The sequence below is a fragment of the Periplaneta americana genome, unplaced genomic scaffold (assembly GCF_040183065.1).
Source record: "Periplaneta americana isolate PAMFEO1 unplaced genomic scaffold, P.americana_PAMFEO1_priV1 scaffold_20, whole genome shotgun sequence".
Taxonomy (NCBI): Eukaryota; Metazoa; Arthropoda; class Insecta; order Blattodea; family Blattidae; genus Periplaneta; species Periplaneta americana.
Genome location: NW_027185501.1, coordinates 2,723,573 through 2,745,067, shown reverse-complemented (window position 1 = coordinate 2,745,067; position 21,495 = coordinate 2,723,573). Strand labels below are relative to the sequence as shown.

The following is a 21,495-nucleotide window of genomic DNA, read 5'->3' as shown; positions in this document are numbered from 1 at the left end:
GAGCTGTTTCAGACGAAGTCATTCATACCCAATTACAATATCATGGTGCATGGGATCATTGGTGGAGTTGACCCAGACATTTCAATCACGGATATTATAACCAATATTTCGGTATCTGAAGGATTTACGGTCACAAACGCTTACCGCCTGAATTATAAATCCACGGACGAGAATGGAAAAACGATTTACAAACCTTCCTCTAAAGTTAAACTTATATTTCGATCACAGAAACTCCCTCAATACGTGGTCTTATATTATCAGAGACGTGTAGTGCATGTATATAAGGAGCAAATTATACAATGCAATAATTGTGGATTATTAAATCACAAGTCCAAGTTTTGTCGCAACGCTATTCGTTGCATGAAATGCGGAGGCCCTCATACCACAGCTGAATGTCAATCAGAGAAACCTTGTTGTGTAAATTGCAAACAGGCCCATTATAGTACGGAGTTGGATAAATGCCCGAATTATAACCTAGAAAAAAATATTGCCGATACCATACAAAGTCTCCCAGTATCCAAATATCAGGCGAAACAAATATTTAAAGGGCACACTACTTATGCCACTATCCTTAGAACGAACAATAACACTCAGGGTAGCCCAGCAGCTAACTTTCCGCCCCTTCAGACATCAGCACCAATCTCGCTAAATAGTAAACCATCATCTCACAACCCGTACAATGCTAACAGTACCCCGAACCCCCATACATCTGACAAGAGAGGGTAACGAAAACTGCCTTACAATACTACAGGCTACAATGTTGCTGAATATAAACGGGCACTCAAAGACAACTTTGATCATCCAAGATCTAAAAATCTAACATAGGCGTCAGGAGGGGTAAATATGAGACAAAATCAAAACTTTAATGTTTTTAAACAGAAAGCAAATAGTTAAAATTTTGGTAAATTATTAAAATGATGGTAAACTGCATGTTGAATTCAATTTTATAAGTAATATTGCTTCAATTTATATATTTTTTCATCAATAAAATAAAAAGTGTCTTTTTTTTTTACCCACCAAATGGGGTAAAAAGAAGACAGTTGGGGGTAAATAAAAGACAGCATTCAATCTCCATACCTAAGAGAGCTACAGGAATGGGAGTGCAAAAATAAGACACAGCAGTTTTTTTTAAGTATAGTATGCTGAACAAACTTTTAATTTTCATTAAAAAAATACATTTTTATAAGAAATAAACAAACCCATGAGGCCTTTTAGACGCTGATTTATGTTTATCTTAGTTTAGTTCAGATAGTATTAAACAAAAATGATTGAAAAACATTCCAGACAACCTGCACATATTAGGCCTACTTTTCACACACATCAACTGGCTGAGCGAAGCAATATTGCATATGTTGTCCAGTGCAAGACATAAATGGTACTGGAAGTATGCCTATAATATCATTTTTGTGAATTAGTGACACATCTGCTTCATTCAACTTGAAAAGAGTCTTATTTCCAGATATCATATTCATACACATTACATCATACTCATCAGTTACAGGATATGTTTTCTGTACAACACAAACATATTTATAAATAACTGTTTTTCTTTTACCGCCTTTAAACTGAACTAACACATAATCTCCAATCTTCACTTCATTTGGCTCAATCACCTCACATATTTCTGCAGGTTCATCTTCTAAGAGATCAATGTCCTGTAAACTATCACCGCTTTCCAGCCATTCTTCATCCTCAGAAGTTTCAGGATCTTTTGGTATGTTTCTCTTCTGCTTTCCTAACTTAGTTTTTCTGTTTCCTACAGGTTTAGGTCTACCATTTTTCAGTTTGCCACACTTATTCTTTATCAAAGTCATATACTCTTCTGACGTAACAACTTCACTATGTTGTTTTGTTTCAGGAATGGGAGTAGTCTTTTTAACTTGTAACAGCAAATCTGCAAAAGTGACACTGCTCTTTCCACAGTTTTGCTCAAGAGAACTGATAGGTTCAGGCCCATCTGATGTATTTGAAGGTCCTGGAAGAGGCTGTGACTTGCTAATGAGTGATGCAATTGTGGTAGGAGGCCTATTTGATATATTCGAAGGCCCTGCAAGAGACTCTTTTCCAACAGGAGATACCGTTATGGTAAGAGTTCCAGGCTCTGATGCATTTGAAGGTCCTGCCTTAGGCTCTGACTCTCTAACAGGTAATGGAGTTGTGGTAGGACTAACTACCTCATTTGTATGGCCTGTTTGTGTAGTCATTGCATAATATTTTTCTAATTTACCAGGATCTAAACGATGTTTCGGATATTTCTCTCTGTTACAAGGAAATATCCCTGTTGAATTAAACCCTGCTCGGATAGCTTTTTGTGAAATGCTTTCCTCCCATATTCCACACAACAAATCCACCATTTCATATCGAGATGTTTTCCTCATATTAAGGTGCTGCCACTCTTGTAGTCTTTCATTCCACATACCCTTCAGAGGTTTGAAGCATGCTTTGTCCAGTGGCTGAAGGGTTTCTGTTGTGTGGAGGAAGCTTTAATATGGTAATATGTTGCTCTCTAGCTTTTTCTAGAGTTGTCAGGTCCAAATGTGATAGATATCCATCAAATATTAATAGCAAAGGCCTTTCTTTAACCAGACTACATAATTTTGTAAACCAATCTTGAAAAATGACTGAAGTCATATACCCTTTGTCAAAACTTGCATAAAAAGTTCCTTTTATGTCATGTTTTCCTTTCCAAGTTGTTCACAAGTGCTGACCAGTAAAAATTATTAATGGAGGAAGCACTTTTCCATCTGCTGAACAACAAGCAAGAATGCTAGTGTTGTCTTTGCCGGATCCTTGTACATTCTGATGTGCCTTCTGACCTTTACCAGCAACACATTTCAATCTTACAGGATTACTGCAAATGTAAGTCTCATCCAAATTATAAATATGAGATGGCTTACCCCCAATGCCTAATGAAGCAGTGACTTCTTCTAATCTATCATAAAATTAATATATGATAAATGGATCGGCAGTGGTTGTTCTACTGTTCATCTATAATTTCTCCAAATTTCTAATGCTTAGGTTATGTCTTCGTAAGAAATTAGTCATCCAATCCTTTCCTGGCCTTCCTGTGTTGCTATTAAAGGGTGTACTGATGTTATTTTGGGAAACATAGTCAGCTGCTACATTTTTTATTTCCTTAGTGGTTAAAGCAAATCCCCACTGAGCCATATCTCTTAAATGAGAAGCCAGCTTTCCTTCAGCCTCTAAACTTATTGCTGTCTTTCTTCCACGTTTCTGCAACACCTGTCCAGAAATACGCCTACTTAATAATGATTTTTCTAAATTGTACTTTTTTGCAATGTTTCTCAGTGAATCTTTCTTTTCTTTCCACTCTCCCACAGCACTCTGTGCATCATCTTCATTGATTTTATTCTTTTTCGCATAAGACCTAGGCATTTTATAGGTTAGACCTAGGCAGTACACAATGCTAGTCAACCTGCAACAAATGATGCAGCCAAAATAGCAATGGTTCCAAAAGCACCAATAACAATATCACTGCGAGTAATTGCACATGCTCTTACCTGACTGTCTTCTTTTTCCCCCTCTTCAATATTTTCTTTTGAAACTGAATTTCAAATCTTCAAACAACACCATTTCTCTATCAACTCTGCAGCAAACTAACAGAAAGCACTATGACTGCTATAAAGCCTGGTAACAGTTCACCCAACCGTGTAGATACAAAATAACTAGGAAAGTTTGGAGGGAAAATTTGAATTTGTTCTACGAAAATTAGTATGCATGCATTTCCCCCCACCCCCAAATTCATTAAATATTTTCTTACATTCTTTATCTTGTAAAGGATCTTTCTATACTTACTGAAGAGTGTTGTAAATTAAATATATATTTTTGTCTACTAAAATATACGCATAATAAACTTGTTCTACCCCACTTTCTCTGTGTGTCATATTTACCCCTCCTGACCCCTATGTGACTAATCCAACATCAGCTAAGCCTTCTCAATCTACTTCTAGGACAACTGCATACCACAGCGAAGAGATAGAACACAATTCACAGGAATTGTCAACTACTCAAAAAGAATTTCATGTTGAAGATATACCGATAAGCTGTCACAATTTGACTATAATTATATGTATATTCAAATACTCAAAAAGAGGTTAAATCTCAAAAACGAGTCTCTACTAAGCTAAATAAAACTCCATTCATTGCCTTTATTAATAACATTATACAGGAAGCACCTGACTATATTAGACCCCAGTTGGAAGATTTGAAAACTACTTTTGCATGGATAGACTCCAAATCCTATATTGGAACGCCAGAAGTCTAAACAACAAGATTCATGACATATCATACTTGGTATCCAAAAAATTTTATCATATAATCATTATTACAGAGACTTGGTTTCAAAATTATCGACAACAGAACATTAAATCCTACCATTTAATCTCCGCCAACCAGGAACATACTGGAGGTGGTGTCGAAATGTATATCCACAAGTCTGTTCACCTTACTAAGAAATATGAAACGTTTAATATTAATAATAAAATACAAATCATCTCTATCACAGTCAACAATATAAGTATCATGGGTGTATACTGAAAACCCAGGGAGAATATATCATTACACCAATGGAATCATATTTTAACAAACGTTTCTACTCTTTCAATACTAATATGTGGCGATTTTAATATAGCCAACTTTCATATGCATAGACGATGGCAGCAAATCCATCATCCTCTCATAGAATTTGCTATATTACATGATTGGCAACTTGCATCTGAACATATTTTAACTAGAAAAGGAAGATGGGGTCAGGATGATTCTCAACCAGACTTAATTTGGTCATCCGAAGACTTACTACAGCATATTAATATTAATAAAATTTTGGATACTATGAATAGTGGTCACTATCCGCTTGATATAGATTTATACTTAAACCAAGCCATTTTCCTCAATCAACCTAATCCAGCACAACCCAGACATATTAATAGTAACAGGGTGGATGAGATAATACCTAAATTACAGAGTTTTCAGGATACAATAAAGGATTTTGACGACATACATAACTTGTTAATGGAAGAATGCCGGAAATGTCCTCTCTCTAAACAATCTGCTAGAAATAAAACGCCTCCCAAACCACCTTGGTGGAATGAAACCTGCAACAGAGCAGTCGCCAAACAAGAGGGCTTGAATATGAGAGGAGTTCATAAGCCGGATTAAGTGTAATCTGTCAAGAAGCTTCTCTCAACTACCAGAGGAGCTCCACAAGCAAACAAAAAATTGCGGGAATTTCAAAAGACTTCTCTTCACCTGCCCTCTATAGCCTATTATTATTTACAATTTATTACTTACAAATACTCTGCACCTCTCCGTTATATTAATATTTATATCAATGTTTGAAATATAACAATCCCTATTAATATTTTGATTTTTTGTCGTTTGAATGAAGATCTCGAGCCAACACCATCAGCATTTTCAGATCGTGATATGCCAGGAAGTGAAGGAAGGAAAAGGATTGTGAAATATGAAATGAATTAGACATGACCTACCAAATCTGTCGTGGTTAGAATGCATTAAATTTATTTAGGTAACAATATTTTTTTCATAAACATACAATATTATATTTTGTTACAATTAACTTCTACAGTCTTATTGCAATACAGAAAGATTTCATGATCCTATTAGTGCAATAATAATTACAATTAACAACATCACAGGGAAGTGTTGTATAAAAAAATCATATGTATACTTGTCTATTGGAAATCGGAGATTATTTCATAAAAAATGTAAAGGCAGTTTATTTAATTTTCTTCAATTTCTAGATATATTATTAGAGTTATTGTGTTATCATCCTCAGTAGAAATCGAAGTCTGCAATGCTGTATTCTTAAAGTCTTATACAAATAAATATTGATGTTGCAAATAAGCGGTTACAATGTGTGTGTGTTTTGCCTTGTAATAACATAGAAGGCTAGTGTAACTGTCATTGTGTTTAAATTATATGAAATGTTAAATATGATATATGCAGTACCTTTCACAAGCTTTGTTTAGTGTGTCGAGAAGATAGCTCCTGTGTTTTATATACAACCCTGGCCACAATGTGTATTACACAATAGCGTATTACCAGGATCACTTTCTGCATCCAGTTTCACAAGCACATGTAAAGTCCAAAAGGCACACAGCTCTTCAAATCTTCGTAATGAAATTTTTATTCTGATACACCATCAGTGCTAAGAGGAACACCTAGATGAAGAAGCTTGACATTGCCCCAGAAGTTTCTCCACTTAGAATGCAGACAGAAATAGTTGAACAACATTCACTCCCGTTCTCTTCCGGAAAGACAGTAACACCAAAAAGGAGGAAAATTCGAAGTCTTCGCATCCAACTGTACCGCTAGAGTATGGAAAGGGAAAACAAGGTACGAGAAGAACTGAAGACAGAACAAGCCCTGTACACAATGAGGCAAGTTGTGCCTAAGCAATTACATGAACCAATAAAGAAATTGTACAGCTCTTGTTCACAATTTGCTCAGGGATGTCACTGCTCATCAGAATTGAAATGTAAAACCCTTAATATTTACTTACAAAGTCCAAGTGCAACAGAATTTTCAGAAAGTCATTGAAATTTCCTTCTGAAGCCATACTTCTACATAAGTTTGCTAAATATACAAATGATGCTGATTTTGTGAGAAAATATTATATGAGCTAAAATATGCTTGTGACAAAATGACTGCCAGGTGAGCCGCGCTGTCACATGTGCAATGAAATGCCACTAAATATCAGTTTAACTTGTAGCAATAATAATGAGGATACTGTTGATAGGTTTGGAAAACACTCATTATCAGGTAAAACTGCAAATCAGGTGCTTGTGTGTGTTTACGGCAACTGGTCTTTGTCATAATTACAAGCAGGTACAGAATTAGTTTTTAACAAATTCCGGTACTCCTGATACATAGCTAGTAGATCTTATTTTCAATGCAATTCAGGCATTACAGAACATGGCCTTAAGGTAATAGCAACTGTATATGAGCATAGGCTTAATAATCAAAAAGCTTACATCTTGCTTGGGGTAAAGCCAGATCAACCATTCTATTCAGCAAATGGTCAGATAAGAATTGTTTAATTTTTTTACACAAACCATCTCTTAAAATGTACACGAAATATGTCGAAAAAGTATAATGCAATAGTTCAAGACCGATATAGGAAAATGGAAACACGGACATTAAGCCATGCAGTAGCTGCAGACATTTCCTGCTAGCCAAGACTGGCAGTACATGCAGGAGATGCCACACATAGAGCAGAATTTGTAGGCAACATGGACAAGACATTTGATTCACTGAATGGAAGTACAGTTTTCGAGAATAGGAAGACAGTATGTGTGGCTGTGGAAGAAAAGTCTATGCATGTATTCGCCTGGAATGAAATGTTGAATTTTTAGTAGTGTCAATTTTATAAATAGTGACAAACTGTGCATGTGCCATCCACATCTCGTTGAATTTATGACTTAAATGGAGCAAAATTACTATGGGAAGTTGTTAAAAATTTACACTGATATGCACTCGCTCTAAATTTGGAGTATTAATCAAGATTATTTAGAGATTTACTTTTGCATAATTAGAAATAAGGATGGTAGAACAAGCCAGATAACTCTTCCTGCAATGATATTCAGTACAGTAATCGGGCATTGCTGCTCAAAAGAATGTTATGTAGTAGTAACAAATGAAATTGTGAAAGAGGTTAATAGCTGGTGAGGGAATCTTTTAATTTCTCCGATGTTGATAATGAGATCGTGAATGCAAATGCATTATAATATATTGCTGGTTATATTGGTAAGAAGGCATGTGATGCTAAACAGTGTGTTTATTGTCGTGCAGCTCTTTCAGAAATGAAAAATACTTACAAGAGGGCATAACATTCATGTTCAAAGAATATGAAAAAGTAAATGAAGATCCTCAGTTGCCCTCAACGCATTTATTAGAATGTGTAACACTGATGACCAAAATGTTTCATAACAGCTTAGAAAATCTGCTGTCAAACAATGATATAATAAAGCAATTTAATGAGCTTTATTCATGATAGTGTTAATTTTGATTTTCTTTCACACTGTAACTTCGAATGCAAAAATTATTTTTTTTCTCACTATAATGTTAAATCAATGCAAGACTCAGAAAACTGAATGAAAATATGTCTTCTGATAATATAAAAAAAAAAAAACAAAAAAACAAAATTCATCTTGCACCAATAAATTGCTAACATTAAATAGCATGAATGTAATATAATCTGAAATTATATTACATAAAACTCCATTTTATTGATGCAGGACTTTTTTCATTTTCTTTCCTTCCTTTCTGTAATCATCACTTGACAGATTTTCATTCATTCGCCGTAATCTTGCATGAATCAGCACTCTTGTGAACAACGAAACCAAATATCTTTTACAATCAGAATTACAATTAGGTGCAAGGAAATCAAAACAAACTTCATCCTGAATGAGGCTAGTAAATCTCTGTACTACATCAGACATAGAAATCAGGTTTTTGAAGTTATTATCAAACTTATGTGTCATATCTTCAACACATTTAAGTAAATTCGCTGAAGGATATTGGAGACCATTCGTAACTTTTTCATATTCCTTAAAAATAGGAAATGTTATACCAGCTGGGAGGACTTTTTCAGAGTCAAGAACAGCTGTGCAACAGTAATTACAGCACTGTTTTGCAGAACAGAGCTTTTTGGCAAGATAACCAGCAACATAAAACATAGCATTCCTGTTAACAAGATCATTACTCAGATCAGAGAAATTACAACTGCGTGCAATGAACTGATTCACCTCAGAGTTTGGTGGGTTAACCACCATCTCACAACTAGTACCTGTTGACCCTATAGATGCTAGGACAACATCATAGTCAATTTCACAATTTCCCTTGTCACTACATATTAGCATATTCTGGGCAGCAACTGCTCGGAAAGCATAACAAAAGTCGTTACACGAAGGGTTGTCTCTATTACCACCTTTCCTTCTGATTATACAAAATGTATTTTCCAAACAATTTTGGTTTATCCTCCCCATCAAAAGTGAGTGCATGCCCTCTTTCTTAGCAACCTCCCACAACAATTTTGCAGCATAAAAATTTTGTACCCAACCATATGTGGATGGTGCATGTATTGTCTTTCCCTCAGTATTTATAAATTGGACAGACTGAAAAAAACTCGCCATTTCCTCCCAGACTCCATGGCGGCTGGTACCTTCCTTCACTGCACCACATAATGGCTTCATAATGTCCGTCATCACTCTGCCATTTAATGAATCAAAAACTTTATCCACATAACCTACGAATTTTCCAGTGTGTACTCCTCCTTCAAGCATCCCAAAAGATGACATCATGAGAATGGCTGCAGCAAACAAATGACTTAAAACTCTTGCTGCTGTGTGCACCCTCGTAACTCTGAAACCAGACACATAAACATCTTTATCAGTTAGTTTAGTCGCACGAAACTCATTGTCTTTATCTGAGTTATATAACTGCACAATGTGCTCCCATTTTGCAGTGTAATTATCGTAAAACTTAGCAGAATACTTTTTGAACATGTTTCGTGTACTTTTAATCAAGTGTGGACTGTCAAAAAATGCTACAATTTTCCTGTCATTGACTGTAAAGGAGGGCTGATCTGTAGTAACTTCCAATAAATGATACGCCTTTTGATTGTTAGAGCCCTGATCACAAACAGTAGCTACTACTTTTAAACCAATGCTTCTCAGCTTCTCTATTGCTTTGACAATGAGTTCAACTCATGTATTGCTAGGGGTGCTTGAATGTGCTAAGAAATAGCCCAGAACTTGTTTGTAATTACTTCAAATATCTCTAACCATAAACACAAGACCTTGGTTGGCAATTCTATCTGATGAATAATTGCCAGAATACCTCTCAAAGCCATCTACGATGTCTTCATTACTATTGTAGCACAAGTTTGCTTTTAAAGACATTTCATCCCACATAAGGCAACACAGTTTGTCAGTCTCAGTTATCTTACTACAAGCATTCCTTAGTATGTCAAATAGTTTATCACTAAAACCATCATCAGTGGTAACTAAAATTAATGACGATCTGGACTCAATCTGGACATGGACACGGAAATTCCGACTTAAACTAAATCCAGAAAAATCATAGTCAATCAATGTGGGCCATTCACGTTTGTTAAGCACTATTACCATACCAAATTTGTCCCCGATTAAAATATACAGCACCGAAATTCCGTTCAGTGAATCAGTAAAGAATCTAGGTGTTTATGTGGATAAAAGTTTAAATTGGAACATTCAAGTTTCAGAAACCTGCAAAAAAGTATTCTCATTAATACACTCGTTTAGGCGATTGAAGAATTTTCTACCCTTTTCCATGAAAAAAATATTAATGCAAACACTCGTGATGCCCCACTTCGATTACTGTGATATTCTGTTTACTGACCTAAGCGTTACTTCGGCGCAGAGACTACAACATGTTCATAATATGTGCGTCCGTTTCGTCTGCAATATTCGCCGGGCTGATCACATAACACCATCCCTCGAAATGTTGTCCTGGCTCCGTCTAGAAGATCGTAGGAAAATCCACTGTCTTTCCCTTCTCTTTCACATATTGCATTTCTCCACTCCTGTCTATCTTGTGCCTCGTTTTCAGAATTTATCCACCCATCATAACTTAGACACACAATCACAACACTCCTCAATGTTATCCATTTCCTCCCACCGAACATCCTCATATTCATCTTCTTTCACTGTGGCTGTTCCTCGGCTTTGGAATTCCCTACCGAGTAATGTCAGGGACTGTCAGACATTAAACCAATTTAAGAATACGCTAACAAAATATTTTTCTAACAAATCTTTTAACAATAATAGCTGTTTCAGGTTTCTCAATGTTTAATGGTTATATATATATATATATATATATATATCACAATTAAATATCTAAATTATCTCATTATTATTATTATTATTATTATTATTATTATTATTACTATTATTATTATTATTATTATTATTATTATTATTATTATTATTATTATTATAACTATTTCTTACCAATGTTTATTATTGTCACACTAACATTACTTATCCAACTTTAATTATTTACTTTCATGTTGTTTTATGGTCTAGATATTAATGTAATAACTATGTAAGCAATTGTATTCAATTAGAATTAGAGTCTGGCTGGGCGGAAGAGAAGGCCTACTGGCCTTAGCTCTGCCAGATTAAATAAATAAATTATTATTATTATTATTATTATTATTATTATTATTATTATTATTATTATTACTTTTGCAATACTCTAAGCAATGGAGGCTTTGAAGGGAAATTTAATAACTTCCTAATCATCCTATAGGAACTTGGGCTCTGTAAATAAATGTTAAGAGCCTTTGTTTTCATTTCTAGTGACCACCAATTCCTCTGTACACACTGTGCATCTGAAGAGATACAATTTCTTACTGGTTGATATAATGGCCCAGGAACCTTACTCTTTATACATGCTAGGGCAGTGTGTATCTTCGGTTCTTTCTGCGTAGTCTTGAGAATTCTTCCTCTCGAACGATGCAATTGTACTCAGAGATGCGAATCTTTCTCCTCTTTGGTGTTAGGTCCCGCAGAATCTGTATAAAACGAAACAACAGAAAATATATAATTATAAACTAACAGTAAGAGTAAGCAGGCCTATAACACCACGAATAGAGGGTGCAGTTATGGGGTCTACTAAGCCCAATACAGGCTACTTATCTTTTCCTATAAATAACAATTACATAATCTTCAATTTTGACAGAATATACTGTATGTGTGTAGTTCTGAAGCATTAAAATTGAATATCATCGGCTTATTTTAAAAAATCTTGTAACTGCATTTCAGAAAATTGCACATAAGAACTTTTTATTTTTATACCCAGCTAACAATTGTTATGCATTTGTTGTATACAAAAAGTAGAAGCATTTTCATACTAACGAGGTGTTATCAGGAGACGCATTTTAAAAAATAATAAATTTGGACTTGGTTTTAGAAGTAAGCTGATGATACCTAAGAAGTATATGGTTACCTTGATCGATGGAGATAGCCTGAACTTTGCAAGGTATGGCTTCTCTATTCAAATGTGTGCAGAGGGTACTTGTGAAGTATTTATCTTCAAAATGGTCCACACACATCGAAAGCTGTTATGCAATTTCTTGGGCAGATTCACCTTTAGGTCTTCTCTGCCCATTGCTTCTAGCCATCCCTTGTATCTGAAATAAAAAAGGGAAATAAAAATAATAGGATAAATATAAATAATATAATGTATCTATAATACAATATAATATAATATAATATAAATATAAATGATGAGCACAGGAACACTATTTCGTGGTACCTTGTAAAATCACTGGGATATGCTAGAAAATGAAAAGAAATTGCTCCAGTGACCTTAAAGATAAAATATAAATTATTCCTCCATTTGTAATACTTTTTTGGTTAGCCTTTTTATATGTTGAAAATTTGTAGTAAAACGGTTTAAGTATAAACTACCATGTCTCAGTGCATCTGATCCCTTCGATTTTCTGCTTTATCTGAGTGATTTTATAAAGAGATACGAACAAGCGTTCCTGTGATTATCATTCTGTACTTTGCCTCATCACACATGACGGAATAAAGTTACTTAAATCACTGAAAATAACTTCTAAAATTGTAGCAAACCAGATAAATCAAACATCAGTGTCGTGTGCAGTAGGGTACCGGAGTTTCAGTACAAAGAATAACTGCAATAGATCCTTCTCTTGAAAAATATCCACCATGTGGTATTGTTAATTTAGATGAATACATAATACAGAAATTAAATATAATACATATATGTATTATGGAATGGCCATGGAATGAGATCGGAGAAACAGAACAGTTTGACGTTATTTATGTGAACTTATTAGTGTCATTTAAGGTGTTTCGACTTATTTTATGTAAGATATACATAGTAATTATTCTTTTTTAAACAAAGTGGTATTCGCATAATGATTTATTGAATGACTTTTGGAAAATAGTGACTTTTTCGCCTTGTTTCCTGCAATGTTGTGTGTTGCTATAGACATTTTATCAACAACGTCCAGGTTTTATTGGTTTTGCATATCGTGATATGAAAGTTTTATAGTTCTGTGCTGTGTCTGATATAAGTTTTGGAATATACTGTAGGTGAGACTATTGCGATATATGAGACTTTACAAATACCATATATTATTATTAATTTATAGACCCTTACTTGGTCAAGTATAAGCAAATCTTTTATATTTCTTACTACATGGAGGCTGCAACAGGAGAAGAGTCAACCGACATAAATAATATTTCTTTAGATACTTGTAACCAACGCAGAGTTCTAATCAAATTCAGTGTGATTATTGTGAAAAATGTTCCTTAAATTCAACATACATATTAGTAAATCCCACCCAGATATTCATCGAGAACGTCTCATTCGTAAACAACCCCAATGTTCAACTACCGTGTGGAAGAACAATTCCAATAATTTAACTAATAATTCTGAAAACCACTCTACTGCTAATACAAGTCCTTTATCTTTCTACAAACAAAATCTTTCTACTTGGAAGGATAAATTTAGCGCACAGTTATCCGACAATGTGTTTGATGATGTGACACAGCAATTCCTGATTTTCTTATCCGAAGCAATTGATTATCTACCTGGACCCAAACATCCAACCAGGAAATATTACGAAACAAGAAAACTAAAGAAAAATTTAAATAACCAGAGGACTTACAGCAGATCCACTAACCCAGAAAGAGCCACAAAACGAGACCGACAGAAAAGAAAAAACAGATTTCTTTATGAGAAAACACAATTTGATTACTTCAATCAATGGCGGAAAGCAATAAGAACAGTACTGAGTCAAAATAAACCAACGTGCAAATTAGATGTCAGCGAGATGCAACAACTTTACAGTTCAAATTTTTCTCAACCAAATAACAATATTCGATCAGAATATCCATCCCATTACACCGAAGCAGAAATACTCGAATTAGATGAAACATTCCAGAAATCTATCACCAAGTCAGCGCTTTCAATATCTCGAATCGCGGTGGACACCGCTCCTGGCCCAGACCACGTCCTGATGAGAGTTCTGAAGGATGATACTGCTGCAGAAATCATCTCCTCCATAGCTACAAGAATGCTCCATATTGGGCACGTACCTCCATGCTTCCAGACCGCAAGAAGTGTTCTCCTTTATAACTCTGGTGACGAAAATGACTTTAAAAACTGGAGACCAATTACTATTTGTTTCGTGTTACGTAGGGTAATTGAATGCATCCTCGATAAATATCTTCGGGAATACATAAAATTCAATCCTCATCAGAGGGGATTTACACATTCTCCAGGAACAATAGTTAATACATCCCTTCTCAGGTCCACTTCAATGTCCGCAAAATCTAAAAAATGTGATGCAACTCTCGTTTTCCTTGACGTTAGTAATATCGGGAACTTGCACCTATCAAACACATTAGATAGCTTGCTTATTCCAAGCTTGTTGAAAACGTTAATTTTGAAACTTCAACTAAATAATTCCACTAGAATAGAAAACAATCATAAAAAAACTAATCCCATTGGTTTGCGAAAAGGAGTTATGCAAGGATTGCCCCTTTCACCCGCATTATACAATCTGTGTACTGATCACATCCTTAATGAAATGTCAGAAGACTCGATCGCTGCCAAATAAGGTTTCAATCTTGTTTCAGGTTTAAAACCTATTACTGTACTTGGTTTTGCAGATGATACTGTTATCATAGCTAAAAACAAAAACTCTGCTTTAGAACTCGCAAGGATGCTATTGATCGTTTCAAAGCTATTGGTTTAGATATAACTTACTTACAAATGGCTTTTAAGGAACCCGAAGGTTCATTGCCGCCCTCACATAAGCCCGCCAGCGGTCCCTATCCTGTGCAAGATTAATCCAGTCTCTATCATCATACCCCACCTCCCTCAAATCCAGTTTAATATTATCCTCCCATCTACGTCTCGGCCTCCCTAAAGGTCTTTTCCCCTCTGATCTCCCAACTAACACTCTATATGCATTTCTGGATTCGCCCATACGTGCTACATGCCCTGCCCATCTCAAACGTCTGGATTTAATGTTCCTAATTATGTCAGGTGAAGAATACAATGCGTGCAGTTCTGTGTTGTGTAACTTTCTCCATTCTCCTGTAACTTCATCCCGCTTAGCCCCAAATATTTTCCTAAGCACCTTATTCTCAAACGGTTTAGATATAAATGTAAATAAATCTGTAGCTATTAATATTTCTCGCGGTAAATTGCATCCAAATCAACTAAACATTTCTGATGACACTACTATCACATGCTTAACTGCAAATGAGCATGTACGCTACTTAGGTGTTAATTTTTCTGATGTTTGTATATTCGATTCCCAAACCGTTTTAAACGACCTGAAAACTAGATTAGATTTGCTAATTTCGTCTCCTTTATTACATCCTGATCAAAAGTTTTGTATATTAAATTCCTCAATTTGCCCATCATTAATCTACACATTTCAGACAATACCCTTGAAAACAATACCCAATACTTTTTTAGATAACGCTGATAAAATTATTAAAAGCACTCTGAAAGAAATTTTGCAACTACCAGCTGACACACCCGATTCTATGATATATACACATCGTAAATATAAAGGTCTTGGTCTTTTTAAGGTATGCTGGAAATCCATGCTACAACACATTAATGGCTTAAGGGTATTACACAAAACTAATGATCCTTACATTACTTCCACTAGGGACCTTATTGAGGAGAGTAAAACATGTTTAAAGAGCCTTAAATTAACTCCTGCTAATTCTTTTTTAAATAATCGTGAAAATTTTGTGGACTCTCGAAAAGTTAGAGACGCTTTAAGAGACAAAGAATTTGAAAATTGGTGTACATTGTAACAAAAGGGTAAAGGAGTGATTCTTAACAAAGAGTTCCCCCCAGCAAACAGCTGGATAAGAAATCACAAAGGTCTAACGCTCTCGGAATGGATAAACGCCCTTAAAATGATAGGCTATGTCGCTCCGGTCCGAGCTGTACCGGGTAGAAGTCGGAATGGTACCCGCTGTAGGTGCTGTCTCAGCGAGATTGAAACTCTTCCCCATATCCTTGGCTTCTGCCCCTATAGTGAGGCCCTTCGCAACATCCGTCACCATGCTGTCTGTTCTATGCTGGCCGAGGCACTGAAGGAAGTAGGGTTTACAGTCCATCAAGAGGTGCAGGGACTAGCCACACAAGGAAGTGTTCGGCGAATTGATATCATTGCCATTAAGAACAACTCGGCAAATATTCTTGATCCCACCATCAGATTTGAGACACATGCAGATCAACTGCATGAGGTGGACAGTGAAAAGAAACGGATCTATGAACCAACAATCCCGTTCTATAAAGATAAATATAGCCTGTCCCACATTGATGTGATAGGTCTGATGGTGGGAGCATGAGGTACCATACCCTCCTCCTTTGCCAACAAATGTAAAAACTTGGGCCTAACACACAGCATTGTGAAGGAAATAGCCATTAGTGCCCTCAAAGGATCGGTTCAGATATTGAGAAATCATTTGTATGGGAGTGATAATGGAAATTTCAAGTTATCTTAACCGATGGCTGTTAATTGGTTTAGATATCAATGCCAATCAATCCGTACTATTATTTTTCTCTTGGTATATGGCATTCAAATCATTCTAACCTATCTGATGATATTTCCCCCCCTTTCTTAACTGTAAATGATCACAAACGCTACTTAGGTGTAAATTTTTCTGACATTTTGCATATTCGATTTCCTAACCATTTCAAATGTATATCATTTTACCTTTTAGGTGTGTTTCCAAATTGTATGTAATATGCTTTATCAAATCTGGCAACCTTTCCATAAGGGAAGCTAAATTTATTATTATATATAGATGTGTGTGTGTGTGTATATATATATATATATATATATATATATATATATATACACATATACACACACACGAATAGTATCCGGTATCTTATATAATTTATAATGATGCACGTGACTAGAAAAATCTACAGTACATCACATTTGTTTAAGTGATAAAATTACTATTATTGTAAATGAAAACTCACCATTCACTATCTCGCGATATTTTGAAGAAACACTTATTTGAGTGGCTGTCCTTCTTATTTCTATAATTCAAATATTCACACTTCACATACGATGGCATCTTTCACAGTACACAACAGATACAAGACAAATCAAGATGTCTTCCTTCTCCTTCGGTTCTTTCTTTCACCTTCCTACCTTAACAGGACTGACAACTTAAACCAAAAGCACGCATGTTCATTGTCCATTTCTTGGCATCTGAATTCAGTGCCGGAATGTTGGTAAGAAACGATGGTAGCGTTCGTAGTGTCGTTAAAAGAGTTAGCGGCGATTGAACCCCTCTATTATATTTAAGTCCTCTTGGTCTAGAATCAATACTCCATTTCATATAGAAATATGAGAACAAATGGATGAGCCATTTGCAATGTATGAGATCCCCTAGAATCCCAAAAGCTATGCTTCACTATCAGTCCCATTGGAAGAGATCTCTGGTACGTCCCAAAAAGAGCTGGGGAGAAAATTCCTCTTTATTATGAGATTGTAATGGCCTACAACTTGTAGAGGTGTTTGGGAATGCTTCTTGTAACAAAAGCATAGTGTGGTGGTTTTGGTTTTTCCACACCCACACTGCATATGCAAGGAATTTACCGCCATTGGGTACAATTTAAGAGAAAAATATTATATGCTGACAAACATTTCAGAATATTATTGTTTTACAAAATATCTTAATTTGGGGCTTTATACCACTAAGTCCTGAAAATGTGCTACATTGCATGCTCAGCAGTCTCTTATGTACAGGAACACCTGAAATATGCAAAAATATGTAGAATTGATTTTGAACATTCTGCATTACAGCTGTTTAAAATGATTTTACATCACTTGCAAATGGACAGTAAAATATGCAGTTGCATATGACTCCTCACCCTATTAATATGCCATTCAATGAAAGCCTGTGAATGCAGTTAATTTTGCTTGCAGGCTACCCAGGACCATTCGAGGCCTTGTGTGTTATCCCTCAGCTCCCACATCAGCAGAAGATGAGGAGGAGGAGGAAACAACGAAGAGTTGCTGCTGTTCATGTTTGAGATATATATTTTATGGGCTTTGTAGTCGTTTTATGCGTAAGTAGTTATAAATTGTATGTCTAAAGCCATTTTTCAGATAGATCGCCCTCAGCCTGTTCTTATATTTCCCTCCCCACTTGTTCAAAGTTGAGCTGTTACAGTAGTAGTGAATTATGTGCACTCCTTAATGTTACCAACCATTAAATCTTTCATTTTGTTTGGCGATCTCTTTCTTTATGTGCTAAAAATGTCTGAATCTCATGCTCCGTCCCTAGGTTCCACTCAATGCGGCGATAATTAAGCACATGTGGTCGAATTTTCCATTTAATTCCTTCGTTTTCCGATAGGCACAACATGCTTAGAAATGTTTGGAGCTGTAGGCATATTATAAATTAATCATATTTTTATGGCCATGCAACAGGAAAGGGGTGTACGTTTTTCTTGGTTCTTCTTGTTTTAACACTTCGTCCCAAGAAATTTCTTTTCTTTTGCTGCCACTAAAGTGCACTGAAATTAATCTGTGAATGGCAACAGACTTACTGCAAGCTAAACTCATGCATTTCCTTTGTTTTCTTGAATATAGTTAGTAATTACGAATGTTCTAGAATTTTTAAAGATTATGTGGTATTTTGTTGGAAAGTATATTTAAAGACCATGTTGGGTCTGATAAGCTGTGAGAAATTCCAAAAGTTTTATTAATATTACAATAACATAAATGTTTTATTTTAACATTTTGATGAATGTTTTCGGTTCAAGGAACCATCATTAGATCCCCAATTAACCTACAAAATCTTATGAACAAAGTATTATAAACAATCGGTGAAACCATGGGTTTTATAAAATAGATTCGGATGCATAATGAATTATGATATCACATATTGAGTCACAAGTAAATGAGTAAAATTCATAATAGTACCATAAAACAGTAAAAACTGTATGTACAAGAATAGAATTGTTAAAAAGTAAATGATCAGTCCACTTTTATGAGTATAAGATTAAGCTATATAAATAGCATAAGCACCATTCAATGTGACTGCATAACAAGATTAACATGAAGGCTGCATTTACAAATGTCAGATCGATATGCTGATGCGAATTGGCAGAGTAGTGAAGAGAGGTGAATATGCAGCTTCATGTGTGGTAAGACTGGAGTAACACTTGAGACATGCGTGGTCTTGTAATCTGAAAGTATGTACAAATTCTTATTTACTATATTGAAAGGATTAATAATGAAAATTATTTATGATTTGTAACCAAATGATGTTAATTCACGAAACACGAAAAGAAGGGGGGCAACCAATTAAATAAAGAAATTACTTACCTAGACGGAGCAAAAGAAAATATATCCGTTGTTGTATAAAGTTCAGCCACAAATGTTGACGAACGTTACGCTTACAAAAGGACTAAGTAACATCAAATTGAAGGGTGGGGGGGGGGGAAGAAGCATATTGGAGTATCGGAAGTCACGTGTGTAAGGAGAATTTAAATTATAAAGCAGACTATGTATGTTTGGGAATTGCTCATTCAGAAGGGATAAACCATTATTTAATGCTTGTGAAATATAAAATTCTTCAGCAATATGTATATGTGGATTGTCACCCATAGGATGAATGCCCTGTAGTGTATTATTTATATTGGTTAATTCATGACCTTGTTCTATCAGATGGGTTGCAAACTTTGATATTCGTTTACTGTATTTGAAATCGGAAACATTTTCATTAAACTGGGTTGGTAATTTCTGTGAGTTTGACCAATGTATTTGCTAGGCCAATTTTTCCATTGTAGCATATATATGCCACTATTTTGAAGTCGATCTCTATTATGAAATTTTTTATTAGGTATGACGTTATTTAATTTATTATTAGTGCAGAAGGCAATATTCATATTGTGTTTTTTGAAGAAGTTGTTCAATTGGTTAGAAATCGGTCCAAAGTAGGTCATGCTTGTCCATGTTTTTAGGGGTTACTGGTTCAAGAAAAGTGTGTTGAGTTTTTTGTAATTTGTTCTTACGTTTTTGGAGGAGGCTGTCTACTGTATGTTTTTGGAAACCATTATCTTGGGCTAAAGAGATAATATAATTATATTCTTTATTATAATTAGATTTACTTAGTGAAATAGTTAATAATCTATCAATGAGGAAACGAAATTTACTAATTTTATGAGTTTCTGGATGGTTAGAAAGGCTGTGTATAGAATGATTAGTGAAGGTTGGTTTCCAGTATGTGTCAAAATTAAAACGGAAATGTTTTATAAAAGTTTTGAGGTCTAGGAAGTTTATTGATTGGTTAACAGCTGACTCGGAGGTGAACGTTATGATAGGGTGTAAATCATGAAAGGAATTGGTAATATTTATTTATTTCTCTAATGGCATGGAACATTAACAAATAGTCATCAATTGTCCATCTGATTCATTATCTTAATCCAGGCTTCCCAATAGTTTCTGTTCTGCGAAGGGCCAGGCATCACATTAAGTGGGCCCTGTCCATATCTTCATCCAGATTACAGAGCATGCAGGTGGGCGTTTGAAGTAACCCAAACTGATAGAGCTTCTTGTCTTGGCCATGTAAAAAAGTCTTCCAGTTTGATTCTAAACTCATGAGGTATTGTTCCTTCATTTGTAGAGTTTAGAGCAATGGTATGATACTGATTTGAAGCAACTAGTGAGCATGGCAGCTTTTTTCCTAATGTATCTGCCTGTTCATTGCCAGAAATGTGACAGTGTCCAGGGATCCACAGGGAGCTAATTTGAGTTTCCTCAGTGTCTCACAGCAGTCATGAATCTCCACTGATGCAGCAGGCTCAATTGCACCAATTGATTCTATGGCAGATCTTGAATCACTCAGGATGACAGTCTTAGAGAATTTTTCAAGATGCAGTAGAAGTTGGTTTAATGCTGTTTGAATGGCTTGATTTCTCCATCAAACGCTGTTTTGAATGATCCGATGGATTTATAAATAGTTGTTGTTGTTTTCTAATGCCAGGCATTTGACAATAAAGTCATTTGACCTCTTGCACTCCAATATTTTTCAAAGATATTATCATGGCCAGCCACTGAAGCACAGATTTTGAGGTGTTACGAATCCATTTCCTGGTTTGAGTTGCACAAAGGGCAGTTAGGGGACTGATATATTCCAATTCTATGCAGGTGTTTGGCCAAACAGTCATGGCCTGTTGCCAATCTAAATGCAGCTACAGACGATTTTCGTGGTAAATCGGGAATTAACTGTGGATTATGATGCAGAGAGTTCCATTTTTTCCCTTGAGATTATGTTATCAAATTTTGTTTGTTGAAGTCTAAGTATGTAGATTTAATAAATCTTTTCAGAGTAATACATAGATTTAGTAACAGGTCTGTAAGTAGCAGTGCTG

The 21,495-nt window shown here is 35.3% G+C and overlaps 1 long non-coding RNA gene across 1 annotated transcript in view; it reads left to right on the top strand.

Annotated features, from left to right (window-relative positions):
• LOC138693732 (uncharacterized) overlaps positions 1-18,351 on the top strand; it is a 34,718-nt gene extending 16,367 nt beyond the window's left edge. Inside the window, exon 2 of the long non-coding RNA XR_011330420.1 lies at positions 18,041-18,351. This is a non-coding gene — a long non-coding RNA (uncharacterized lncRNA). The remainder of the gene's footprint in view (positions 1-18,040) is intronic.
• The last annotated feature ends 3,144 nt before the right edge of the window (positions 18,352-21,495 follow it).